The sequence below is a fragment of the Coturnix japonica genome, chromosome 4 (genome assembly GCF_001577835.2).
Source record: "Coturnix japonica isolate 7356 chromosome 4, Coturnix japonica 2.1, whole genome shotgun sequence".
NCBI classification, from domain to species: Eukaryota; Metazoa; Chordata; class Aves; order Galliformes; family Phasianidae; genus Coturnix; species Coturnix japonica.
In genome coordinates, this window is record NC_029519.1 from 31,848,816 (window position 1) to 31,863,550 (window position 14,735).

At 34.7% G+C, this 14,735-nt stretch overlaps 1 protein-coding gene across 3 annotated transcripts in view; it reads left to right on the top strand.

The window, feature by feature from the left end:
• Positions 1-14,735, top strand: part of CCSER1 (coiled-coil serine rich protein 1) — a 581,898-nt gene that overhangs the window by 445,682 nt on the left and 121,481 nt on the right. The gene's annotated exons all lie outside the window — the stretch shown is intronic.

The following is a 14,735-nucleotide window of genomic DNA, read 5'->3' on the forward strand; positions in this document are numbered from 1 at the left end:
ATCAGTGATCCAGGGGGCTTTTTCCTTTTGTGTTTCTTTTTCTGTTTTTGTTATTATATATATTGTCATTCAAAACAATTGTGTTTAATACGATAGTTTTCTGTTGTTTATAAGGGATTTGAAAAGACTGGATCCACGTACAGTTGCTATAGTCAATATTCACAACTGTTGTGGAAGACAGCAAATCCAGTTTATCTGGGCAGAATTTTCATCTGAAAGACCCAATCTTGTCTTCAGATGCTGCCAGTCGTGAATCAACACTGTATGTATTTTGTTTTGTTTATGAAATGGCAAGCATTGTTGATCATTGTCTCATCGCAGAGATACAGTGTGTCGGTGTTGCTGAGCTTTTCCATGTTCAGTATGGTAGTTAAAGCAATCTTTATGGTGTTTTGAAGTACTCATGTTTTACTTTTACTTTTACAAAACAGCATTAGATTATGATTTCTCTTCTGAAAGAAATAGACTAAAACGTTATTGTCCTTTCCTTTTTTTCTGCTTACTCGCAAGACTAGTCTGAGCTTTCAGTGGTTATTAACATCCATGATATAAATGGTATGGTGTGGGAACCTGGAACAAATTGGAGATAGTAAATTTTATTATTACAGAAAATTATTTTTAAACTCTGCTTAAATCCACTTTTCCATAATAATTTGTGGGAGATCCTGAGAACCAAGATCTCAAAAATACATCAATGTATGTGAACAAATGTTTTGGTGTGTAGAAATTCATCCTCCCATAACGTTTTACAAGTCTGATATTGATTTGCTTCCTTTTTGCACTTCAAACTACAACATACATCGTTTCTGAAAATATTTATATGGCCTAAAATTCTAAATAGTTTCTTAGTAGTGCCAAGTATATCACAAAAGTTACAGCTTAATGATTCTTTCTTGGGAATGGAAGAGAGAATCTGACCCCTCCTGATGCTAGTCTGGGCTTGAGCATAGTTAGATATATTCCTCTGGCTTTGATCATGTCACAAGTGCAAGTGCTAATTCTTCTTACCTCTACCCTCACATTTTTTGACTATGACTCCTAATCACAGGAGTTGAGTATTGTGAAAGTCCTCACTTTCTACAGAGAACATATTGTCCTGCTGTTTCACAGAATAACACCGAGTCTCTTAAACAGAATAAAATTGCCATTGTTACTATTATTTTGTGGAATAGGTGTTATTCAATGAGCTCTTTAGGATGACATTGAATTGTGCTTTTTCTCCTTACTAGCTCCATTTATCATCGGTAGTTTTGTTACTTGAGATCAGGTCTATGATTTTATCTTGCACAAACAAGTTCAATTTGTTGGGAACTGACCATTTTCTACTATTCTTTCTGGTAGTTTATATCTAATATGGTATGAACACTGTTGAAAAATGTCATCAAAACTTCTGAGTTTGAAAATTCTTGTTCCATATCAAAAAATAATTTGTCAATTACCTTTAAAATTATCATTAATTGGAAATTAGAAATGGAACTTCTTCTGTGATAGAGTGATTGAAGTTTTTATCTAAATAATCATTTAATGCCTATCATATATCTGCATTTGTCAATACCATGTCCTGAAAAAACGATTCTTCAGGTGTGGAAAGGAAAAATCACTACGCTGTGAACACATACCAGCATTTAGATAATTCTGTTTGATAGTTACGTTTGTGTATTGGATGTATGATACCCATCTAATTTTAGACTACTGTCTTTGGGAGGGAGAACTAGATGTTCTTTTACTGAGAAATAAATAAATAAATTTGTATACTTAATTTTGTTGTTTTTTGTTTTTTTTAGAAAGCTATTCCCCTTTTTTTTTTTTTTTAACCTTTCACAAAGGGTGAAAAACAAAAAGCAAAACAAGCAAACAAAAAAACCCCAATGTATTTTGCAAATGCTATCAGGAAAATGTGTGAAATGCATATTAGAAAAAATACCAGTCTGGTTTTGAAATACTCTTACAACATAGTTTTTGTGTCAACAAATACATCCTTACATTTAAATAATAAGGTGTTTTACCTCCTGTTGATGAGTACGGTAACTGAATGTTCAAGTTAACACTCTCAAATGGATTTATTTTAAACATAAGTAGTATTTCATTTAGCTAATCCATGATTAAGCAGTCTTTCTTTTGCCTTTCCCTTAATTTTTTTGAAAAACTTGCCTGGGGATTCATTAAATCTTAATTCACAGTACAATCTTAACTATGCTTGCTCCCTGCAGTGTTGCCCGTCATTGATTCCATGTAGATCTGTCCTTTTGTGAAGTAATTGCATATTTTCCACCTCCTCTAATTCTGGTGCTAGCTTGGGCATTTCCAGGGAGCAGAATTCAAAGCTGTATCCCTGAAAGACTAATATGCTCAAAAGAACCAGAGAGAAACAATACACTTCTTGTTTTGTTTTAAATTTTACGTGTGTAATCTGTTAAGCCTAATACCTAGAAATTCTGTCCAGGAAAAAAAAAAAAAAAAAAAAGGGAATATCCTTATTCATATTAAAGCAAAAGCACGAATAATTTTATCAATGTCAATTGTACTATCAGTGCTTGCACACAAGTGGGCATGTGTGTGTAATAGTGTGAAGATTTAAATAATATATCTATCTGTTCTTTTATAATCAAAAGTAAGTTCATGAAGAAAGTTATTTTTACAGGTACTGCTTAACAAGAATTGAAGTTCTCCTAACATTTCAAGCACAACGATTTTCCTACACAAAGAAGACATTCTGTGAAATTCTGGTCATAAACTATAATTACAGTTAGAAGGTTTGATTTTCTGGATAAAAAAAAAAGAAAAAAAAAAAGAGATTGTTTTTTGTTAGTTGGCTGATTTCTTTTTTTGTTGGTGATTGATGGTTTTTGTTTAGTTTTTAATCAAAATGTTCTTACACGTTATAAAAACCTACAGGATGAAAAACAAGTTCAGGAGGCTGAAATAAATAACAACAACAAAAAAAAAAAGCTATATTGTACATAAAATCACTGTTTTATATAAACATCTAAGTGTCATTCAGATTGCAATTTAGAATGAGATGTCTGCTTTTTCATTTCTATGTTTTTAAAGGAAGTAAGAAAATTCTTAGAGGATTTTCTTCAACGTTCTTACAGTTTGACATTCATGTCACTGCTAAGATTTCTATTATCTTCTATGGCATCTTATGAGCCTTAATGTAATTTAAGCAAAGAAAGAAGGAAAATCTTAAATATTATGAGTGTAATTCATAAAGAATCTTCATCACAAGCTATGTTCTTTCAAAATGTATTGTCACTGACACCTTTCAAATATGATATGAAAGTGAACTGCTTAATGAAATAATAATTTTTAAGTCCCTTTATCCAAAGATGTCCCTCTGGAATTCAGGAATAATAACAGAAAAAGGCCAGTGATTACATATAAATTATTTAAGACATTATTGAAACTCTGAAGCACAATAAACTAGTATGTAACCTAAAGGGCACTTCTCTATGAAGTGAATTAGATCATTTCCAAAATAGAGTGTTAAAACAACATTGTTTTTTTCCGTACTTGAATGTATGCTTTAGTACTACTGTTTTTTTCCATGCCAAATATTTTAATTTTCAGTGCTAAATTATTCTTTGCTGTTCTTTTTATTAATTTCAAGGCAACAATAACAAAGCAACACTATAAAGAAGAGATTATTTGCTATAAATCTAACGTCCCGGGTAGGGGGGAAGTGGGGGAAGTGTTTTTGTTGGTCCTAATGGATGGCATAACGATATAAGAAATGTAATTGTAGTGAGCAGGATTGCATCACTAGAAGTGTAAATTTGTCTTTAGCACATTTCATCAGGTGAAACCAATTCAAGACTTTGTTCTGATAGAGCAACATAATTTTTGAGACTTGTCCGAAGGTGTTTGTTAAAACTTCCCTTAACTTTCTGAAATAACAGCATCTGTTCACTGCATTTGTTGATGGTGGTGTTTCAAAAAGCTCTGCTGGGTTTGGTCATTTGGGAATTTGTTACATTTGTTCTGAAACCTGCCTTTCTGATTAATTGCCTGTGCTCACTTCAGTTACGATCTCTGAAAAGCCCTTCAAGAGAAATGCTAGATGTAATTTTAGGCTCTTACAAAAGAGAAATATCATGTGGCTGGTCTTTTACAGCCCAAATTAGTATTCTGACCAATAGGAAAAAGATCTGCCTTTGTGATATTGATCATTTCAGTAGATAACCCCAGAAATCTCAATGTGCAGTTTATTTTCCCAGCAACCTCTTTTGAAATCTGTTAGAGCTTGATCTAATTGAGATAATAATGGTTTTGGAGCTTAAAAAAAAATTTAAAAAAAAATAGTCTGGGTACAGACTTATGTGGGAAATATTCCAAAAATCTCCTTTTCTGTTTTCTCAATGGTTGCTTGTTGCCCACATTTACGTGTATTTCAGAAATGATTCACAGACATTAGTTTGTAATGGCCACACATTTCCATTGCATTAGTCACATCATTATAAATTCAGCATGTCTGAGAATGTACTTAGGAGTGTGATTATTATTCTATGTCATCAGAACATAATAAGATGTAGGAAAATGAATTTGATCATTTGAATCTTGCTTGATCTCATAGAATCATAGAATCGTTTGAGTTGAAGGTCATCTAAGCCAATTCCTCTACAATTAGGAGGGATATTGACACTGTGATATACTGTGATTCAGTGATTCTACATCTACAGTTTGAACAGGCTGCTCAGAGCCTGCTCTCACCAGCATGTAGTGGAGGGACAGGATTACCTCGAGCTGCTGGTCATGCTTTGGATTCAGCTCAGGACATGGTTGGCTTTCTGTCTGCAGGGGCATGCTGCTGGCGCCTGATAACCTTGTCAACCACCAGTACCCCCAGGTCCATTTGGCTCTATCCTTACATTCCTCAGGTTGTACTCACAATAAGGATTGCAACTCAGGTGCAAGACCTTATACTTAGATTTGTTGAACCTCACGAGGTTCTCCTGTGCCCAAATGCTTGAGTGTGTGTAGGTCTATGAACTGTTTGGATCTCATGGTTGTTTACTGTAGCTTTGCCTTTTCCTCTGAGAATCAGAACATTTGCATCTTACAGGTGGTATTTCAATATTGTGTTCATTGTATTACTCTTCATTGTAACTGACTGCCATCTGGAATTTTTCTTGCTTGGGAATCTCTAAGCAAAGCATAGTTAATTAGTTTAGGACTTTAGAACACATTCTTTGGACTTCTTAAAAAATAAATAGTGCTTTTTTTGTTTGATAGAAGGAAAAACAGAACTGGCACTTTTTTCTTTCATTATCCTAGTAAAGATCAGTTTACAAACTTTGCTTTAAAGTACATTTCAGAGACCTCCAGTCTACATGTATTTGTTTTATGGCAGGTGTTTCAGCAATTATTACTAATTGGGAAATTAGATGCTGATACTGTAGCCACATCTTTATTCACTAATTGGTTTTGGCACTTTTTAACTAGCTAAACACAGAACTATTCAAATGAAGCAGGTAAAGATTTGTGTTGAAGTGGTGATCCGGTGCTGTGAGTCAGTCCTCCTCCTCCTCCTACCTGGACACAAACTAGGTTCTCCCTGGAATTGCATGCAAGACCTGAGATGGTGGCCTCACCTGTTAGTAAAGCACAAGAAAGTAGAAAACAGGTGAAATTCTGAGCTACAGTCATTCAGTACTCATTCTTCATTTTATTTGACTGTTGGGGTTGCTGCAGGGTCAAAGATATCATGTACTTCTCCTTTGCAGACTGTTTTGTAGCTTCATCCATAGCTTCTCCAATTGGGAGTGCATTGCTGCTAGAAAAAATACGTGATATGGTTGATTTTTTTTTTGTTGTTTTTTCTTATCCCCAGTACCTTTGGACATTTTTTTTTTTTCCTTGACACATCTTGTGCTTTTTCCTTTGTCGCCCATTATAGAGACATACTTGGTTAGAGCCATCTGTATTAAAGTATTAATTCACAGTTGGGAGGAAGAAATGCTTGTAGCCAAATTAGGTTTTGTTATGCCTTTATGTGAGGCACGTGGTATTTTGTTCTTAGGGAAATATGCAAGAACAACACATTAGTGCATCTGATAAAGAATAAAGGTAAGGGACTGAGTTGTATTCAGAGTGTGTTACAGTAGTAACGAGGCATTTGAAAGTACTTCAGTAGAAGAGATAGAGAAGAATAGTTCAGCATATTATCCGTATAAGAATTCTGAAGAAGGTACAAAACTAAATGGAATGGAGAAACTGTTTCTGAAAGGTGTCCCAGCTGTCACCACTGGAGAAAATATTAAATCAAGGAGTAACAGAAATACTAAGGTAGTAATATCATACAGATTACTAACAGTGTGATTCCCTGCAGCCATTGTTTAAGGTTGTGTTCTTTTAAGGTTGTGTTAAGTCTTTCAACAGCTAAGATGCTATTGAAATGCTATGATAAAAGGTCTAATGTGAAAAGATTATTTATTACATGGAAAAAAAAAATAAAAAAAAATAAAATCCTGTATCACTCAGGAGAGCTCACTCAGTGAGCTTAGGTGAAATTAATGCAAAACAAAAAAAGTCAGAAAATCTAGTACCAAAGTTCCATAATAGACTATTCATTAAATTAAATATCAAGTTCAAACTTCTTCTTTATCCCTTAAAAATAAGAAAAGCAATTTGCCTTGGTGGAATATTTCGGACAGACCCTGCAACATAAAATAATGTGTAGATCTGTAGAAGTATTTATTTAATATGGCCAACCACATGATGGAATTTGCAATAGGGAGAAAAGTATGGGGTTTGACATGCCCATTGTTCACTGGTATATATATATCACCATTAATACCATTTTCTTATTGAAAGAATGGGAGGATTTTTTTAGAGATAAATGAGCTGTAGTGGAACATGAGCTGAGATGGTGGCAGTAAGTGTGTTCTCTGGCCTTAGGTTTTGATTCTAAGTTAAAACTGGAATGTGATTCCCTGGTTATTCAGTTTAACTTTATGCAAACACTTACTGCAGCATTATACTCTGATCTAGATATGATCTCCAATGGTCTCACATCTTATCTGTATTGAATTTTTAGTTTAGCGATGGATTAAATTGAAACCCATTGTTGACCTCGCTTTAAGCAGGAGGAAGGGCTAGGTGAGCAATTGAAAGTCTTTGTTTTGTGTGATTTTTCAGTTGATTGGATATGCATAGAACTGCATGTGCATGTTTTGTTTAATAAAGTGTCTGAAAACTGCTTGTATTTGTATGTATATTCTGTATATGATGACAGAGAATTATGTAGACAGAAGCAACAGCAGTTAAAAATAGAAAGCTAAAAGATTTAACTTCACAAACAGAATCATTTACCTTTTTGTCTCCCTTTGAATCAAATGAAAGTTTTCTTATGATTGAAGGGGGGTGTATTTTAGGGGTAAATAGGACCAGTCTTCAAAAAAACAACCCCTTTGGAACCATATCTTAGAATCATTATCTGTATTGCTCAACTCTATTGAATTAACCCACAGAGGTTGTACTGAGGCTCATGGTTCAGATCAGGAATGATACCCACCACACATGCAATGTTAGCATGCCCCTAGAGGTGGTGAGGTGCCCGTGTCTACGTAAGACATCTACCATCCTCTATGTAATATCAGCAAGAAGCATTTTTCAGGCCTTAAATAAAATCTTTTGGTACTTTGTTTATCTGTGATGCATCTGATGTATGTGACAATTTACTATATGGCAGGTTTCTAATTGTCCTTGTATACACTAAACTGACTTGCTGTGTAATACAATGAATTTCTCTCTTTGTTTTTAATGGGATCTTTCATGCATGCAACCAGTGGCAGAACTTTCCTGTGCAGAACTGGATAACATAGTTAAAAAACAGGTACAAGCAGAAAAAGAGTGGATGTTCATAGCAACATTACTGATATATGTCATCAGACAAGATGAGACTGTCAGAGGAATGGTGACTGTTGAAAAAACAGAAGGCTGGTGAGAACAAGTGGTGAAAGCTGTCTAATCTCTGAGACTGTCCAGCAGTTTCAGCCTCAATTTCCAGCACACAGCCCTAAAATAGAAGCACTATCAGTGAAGCAATTTGAGCAGATTGTTGTTGTTTCTAGGAAGATAGTTGCAAAGAAGCATCCAATTAAGAAATTAAAGCTAATCGTACAGCGTTAGTTGGATTATTGATTCAAAACACTGATCCTATTGCTATCGCGTAAGGTAGCTATTGCTGTCACTTTAGGTACACAGACTATTACTGCCTACCTTGAGCATTGCACGTAGATCTAATGGCAGCTTGGGTAGTTTGGCCTTATGATATTGCAATCCAAACTCTAGTGTGAAGGTATATTTTAGGATCTTTCACTTATAAGTGGAAGCAGATTGCTGAAAAGTGCATGTAAATGTTGATTCAGAGTTGAAAATGTGCCAACAGACTGCTAGTAAAATATTTACTGATAACTTTAAGATGGAAATATGTCTTCCTTATTGAGCTGTAACCTCAGTTTGAAAGATATTTGTAGGTGTAGGATCATATTTATCTATATATGTAGACTGTGAAGCTGCATTTGCTCTTCTGGCTATTTCTTTTTCTAATTTTGTCCATACTTGGCATAGAAAGAAAAATAAAAAAAGGGAGATTTCCATGCTATCATCTTCTATTGAGCATTGCTTGAAACATTTTGGAATTGTGCAAAGGCCATGTAGTATTTCAGCTCACTGTAGGACAAAAATATTATTTTTTTATTTCTTTGTTTAAGGCAAAACACACTGTAATCTGAAATCTAATACAAGGAAAGACACAAACGCTAAGTAGTTTTTCATTGTAAAGGCTGGATATTAGTTGTTATTAAAGTTAGATAATGCTATAAAAGAGATTAAGATGTAAACAATTGCTTGTGAAAGGGAGTACTATATATATATTTTTTTTTTCCTAGCATTTTCTAATTCTGACGATTTCAAAGTAAGAATTCCTACCCACCCCCTTTTATTTTTCTGCTTTCCTTTAACACCTTTGCTGTCTGAAGAAAGCAAATAAACTGTTTATATGTACAAACAATCTCATTACTTAAAATTTTAAATGGGAAATTTTTAAAATGAGAGGTGGAAGGCTGAATAACAGTGTTTTAATTAACTTTCATGGCTTGAAATGAAGGAACCAACAACAGGCATCTCACATACAGAAGAATAACAGGTGGGAAATTAACACTAAAGGGTAAAGAGTTGAATAGAGAGCCACATGGATATTACAAGCTACTTCTTAAATGCAGATGGAAGAGGTAATACTTTATCAAGAGGGACACATAAATCCAGTTGTTAAAAACTTGTTAATGACTTGTTAATGATGCCATGATACTGTAATGTACTAATGTCATTGTATTGGAATTTATTTTTTTTTAAAAAAAATCAACAACATTTAAACATTATATTGGACTGGAAAAGCCAGCCTTTTCTGGATTTACTACACTGAACAGTGCACTGTTTCACCGATATACTCAACTAGCTTTGCACGATATGAGTGAAAGCAGTTCTATCAGAGCAAGGTTTCCCACTTCAGTATTTACTGTTTATGAAAAAATCAAGTTCTATCCTTACAAGACAAAGTAATAGTGATCCATCTAGTGTTTCTCTCTCTGGGCAATTGTATATAATAATAGTGATATGCCATCATATGTTGACATCCATTACCTTTCAGAACTCTCATGAGATCAGTTGAATATTGCTTATGTGGGAGTAACTGACACTTCAGTGTAACCTGTCACATACACCTGTGCATTTTATTCTCAGGAGTGCTCTGAAATATTTTGAATTATTGATCTCCTTTCCATGATGAGAAACATCTGCATATTCTTTTTCTGAACATTATTATGCATTTCTACTTAGTGAAAATCTTGTCAACCAGAAGTAGACACTGTAAAAATAATCCATTGGTTTGTTCATTTTTACTAGAATATTTGTTAACTACGTTAGAAGTGGGTTTGTGCTGTAAGAGAAAAGAGGCATTTATTGAGGGGAAAAAAGACGTTGTTTTGATGGGTAGTGAGTGATCTCTTATCTTCTGGCATTGTTTAGTCCCTTGTCAATATGTGTTTTTGTGGAGATTATTCATAGAAAGCAACAAAAAAAGAATAGCTATATATGTGTAGTTATACTACAGAGGGAGAGTATTCAGATCTGCTGAAATAATTTGATCATTTGTATATTTATTGTAGTACTCAGACTTCCAGGTTGCTGAAGGTGAGCTCAGAGGACTTCAGTCAGCATGAATATAGTAACAGGCGAACTCATTACATCAGAGTCCGGGCTTCACTGAAATAGCAGTCAAATATATATTCTTAGATGTTTGGCTTTGTTGAATAGGTTACACTATGACTACTTTTCGCTTGGACTTCCTTGCTGCATTTGTCCCAGAATAGCTACAGTTGCAAACCAACTGGATGGTGTTTTTTGGTGACTGAGCAATTTTCAGGAATTGATTTGTTCAATGTAAGAAATAAAAGTGGTGGTCATAACTGAAATCAGATTCCCTTGCTGAATACACTGGCGGTTTCTTTGGGTATTTAACTATGACTTCTGATGAAATCTGCATCACACTCTCACACTGAAAAAGATTAAAAATCGGTTACGATTTCTAGAAGAACTGAGTTCTGTGATTTTCTGATTGCATTACTGAATGTTTAGTGAAAAGAAAGTTACAAGTGACTGAGTGAAAGAAATTTAGCAGAATAACAGTGTGTCTAGACTGGAACACTGAGTTACAAGTGCACACATATGTGTAGAAAAGTTACCTAGTCTTTATCCGGCCTTCAAAGGCAGGATTTCACATAGGGAACCTGCTTGAAATCTATACTAAGCATGAGTAAGCAAGCTAGCTGATTATTTCAACATCTGATCCTGTGGCAAATATAAAGTAATGAATATTCTTGTTGTTCTTCTGGTTTTGTTTTGTGTTTTGTAGTGTTTTGGTTTTTTAATTCTAAACAAGTGTCTGAATTTGGTTTGCATTTATGTGTAGAAAATGTTGTCTGAGTTGTCTGGAAAGACTAGAGCATAAGCTCTGCTTCTCCTAGGTTGGTGAAATCCAAATGTTTGGGGTGTTCTTGGTTGTTGTGGGTTTGTTTTTTTTTTGTTTGTTTGTTTGTTTTGTTGTTGTTTGTTGCTATTGTGGGTTTTTGTTTTTGTTTGTTTGTTTGTTTTTGCTACAAGATTTAAGAGGGCACCTGAGTAGATTTTCTCAATATACTGTGTTTACGTGCAAAGCAGTCCTAAAAACTGTATTTCCCTCATCACTCCACTGCTGTCAAAGGGTTCCCAGGTCTTGACTAATTTTTTCTTGTCTGCTGAGCAATACATTTTCAGATATTGATGACTGCTTTCTTCTCACCTGCATATTCAAGGATGAAATGTGGGTGCTATTCATTTTCGTACCATCCTTTCAGTAGCTTTTTGAACTCAGACTTCATGTTTGGTTTCACCACACTGGCCCATTAATGGGCCACTGATGAAGCGTAGCTTTTGGTGCTCATTAACTTGTTCTGATGTTCTTTTTTTGGGGGGAATATAATGTACTTAACAAAATCGAGAATATATATATATATATGTATTTTTAAACTTAATTCATGTTAAATGGCAGGACAAGCAGCAACAACCACAGAATAGGGAGTTCTGTCCAAACGTTGGGGAACACTTAACTGTGGGTGATGGAGCATTGGCACATTGCTTGGAGAGGCGGAAGAGTCTCTTCCTTGGAGATACTCAGAAATTGCTTGGATGTGGCCACCCGGCTCAGGAACCCCTGTGGAGGGGATGGGCCTGATGGACCCAGAGATTCCTGCCCATCAGTCTTTGATTTTGTGGAGTGAATTAGCAGAGAGCAATGTAGTTTATATATGTTAAGTGAAAGATGCCTTCAGAACTCATGGAAGTGGCTAGGGACAGTAAAAAATACAATTAAAATGTAATTAAAAAAATACAGTTTTCCTGCTTATCACTGATGACAGCATAGACTGGCTGGGATTTTAAGATTTAAAAATTTAATGACCTCAGGATGATATAGAAAGAGTTATCAATGAAAACAAACAAAACACAGTGTTTGCACAGTGATCCTGAGACAGTGAATCTATACCTCTGCTGTATACGTTTCCATAATTAAGGTTAAGAAATTGCTGCAATTAGAATGTTTTGTGTACCTTCTAATAGAAGTTTAAAAGCATTTTAAATGTAAACAAGGTCCATATATTTAGTGTGTTTGTAAATGCTTAGCATACATTAGTGTCCTATCAGAAGTGTGCTGCAGTACTAAAGGAAGATGCCAAGCAGAATCAACAGTGAAATTTGTTATTATATTATTATTATACTATTGATATTAGTATACTAATAACAATATGTGTTACTTTGTAAGCGATGTCTGAATTAAAATTTTGTGAAGGATTAGCTACTTAGATGCATCAGATGACTGTGCTAACTTTTAGATATCATTAATTGTAGTAACAAGATAACTAGTCATCTGCAATACTTCACCTTTTTAGTAGCCTTATCTTATCCCTGCTTAAAGCCATATGTTTACAGGAATCACACAACGCTTGGAAAAATTATTAAGTACAGCATTTGCCCCTGAAGTTATTATGGAAGCACAAACACCTTTAGGATGAAAAAATTCAGTACACAGAGCAGAAAAATAAGCCATGTGTGATTAAAAGTGTTGAGCAGTGCCAGCAGAACTTGAACTGTCCACTGAGAACGTCAAACTTGCTGTGGTTTTGAAAATGCTCTTTCTCATTGCACCAGATTGTACCAAAGGATAGCACAAATTTCTGTACGAGCAAGTTGGAGAAAGTAGAAGCACCTCTGGATAAAAAATAGAAGCATTTTCCCCCTGGAAAGCCTTTCACTCTGGAGATTATAAAGATGAAAAAGTAATGCAGTCAGTTGCATTGGCATTTTGCTTTTCAAAGGACATATCATTCAGAATACATTATTTAGTTATTTTCAGTAATGATAACAGCAACTAACAGTGAATAATAATAAAACTCCCAATGCTTTGGTTGGTGGATTTTATAAATGAAATTATTTAAATGTTTTACCTTTGATTTTTTTTGTGAATAAATGGTGCAGTGCATACATTCAGCACACAGAAAATAAGTGCTGCTGGCTAAGGAGCAAGCATTCAGTTAACCGTTTTCAGACTGGTTTAATTTGTACTTGTTTTTATGTGTCTTTAAATAATGAATTGAAAGCTTTTAGAAAGATTAAATTAATACGTAAAAAAAGTGTTTCAGTAATGAATGCCTTAGTTGTTTGAGTTCCTAGAAATAACTGGAATCTTAACATACATAGTGTAACGAGAAACAGAAAACATTCTTCCTATACAGTTTATGTGAATAATGTATTATGGTCTACCACTGCATACCTGAGTTTTACTAGAAATCTGTCTTTAAGCAAACAGATTAACATAGTTGACATAGTGAAGAAGCCGTTATGCCCTCGTGCAGTGTCTGTTTTTCAAAGCTTTTGTCTTTATGCAGTTTCTTAACATTTCAAATAGCTGTATTGTCTTTCAAAAAGATTTAGGGAGCACTGGGAAACCAGGAAGGCAGTTACTGTTCTTCTGGTGCACCAGCACAAGTTAACCTCCACCTGCCACTTGGACTACTGATTGTGATGGCTATTATTTATTCCTACACCTGTGGGAAGGAGTTAGTCACTGAGTGACAAACTCGGGATGTGGTGAGATGATTGGCATCTGCAAACTTATACAGCATTGCATATGGCCCATGTGTTGTGAGCTGTGGTGATTAATCCTTCTAATTTTGATTTTCATTAAATAATATGATACGCAGAGCATTACATTACAAGTAATTTCTCTGTGGGGCTTGTTAGATAGAGGTATGTGTGCTTTACTCTTCTCAGTTAAAGGAAAACATAATTTTTTAAGTTCTGAAACATAAAATGACCTCAAAAAACTAGTGCCTAGCACTAGGTAAATGCTTATCAGCCTGGAATTCAAAAGGTCAGTGGAAGTCAATGTGACTTAAAACAAAGTTAGAGTCCACTCAAGTTTCGTAAGCTTCATGTGTTTGATTTTTTCTTTTTACATTTTAGGCAATAAATACAACCTAATTAGTGTTGTAATTATTCACCATTGATTACCCAGTCCAAATGATTAGAGTACCCATTTATACAGTGAGAAAAGCGCAACATTGGACATAGCCTCAAAGCAAAGCTCTGTAAGATGATCCAGATTCCAAATGAGACAGCATTGTTTATTTTCATGCTGCTTTTCAAATATTATATGCTAGAGTTTCTCTTTTATCTTGTCCCTTTCTTAATCTCTTTCTCATTCTAGTTCATTTTTCCTGGCTTGTTTTACAGAGTTGATATGGACAGGGCATCACAAAGGAAAGAGGCTTTTTTATGGAACCCAAACCTGTATGACTTGCTTGGCATCCAATTTAAACTTTTCTTATGTGCACAGTTGGTATTTCAGAGCTATGTCACAAATACTGGCATGGTACACAAAAGGCATAGCTCTCTACTGAAAAAGCACACTACATCTATTGATCAGGGATTTAATAAAGCTGCTTCTAGTCAACTGTCATCAGATGTGCCCAGTGAGTACCTGTTATGCAATTATGGAGTGATGACATTAAGGAAGTGACAGGAGCCAAATTGCACTGTATTCACTCTCCTACCTGTTTGAAATATACTTTACCTTATCATCTAAGGCATTGGTGTAATTAAGCATTCTTTTTTCTTCTTCTTCTTCTTTTTTTTTTTTTTTT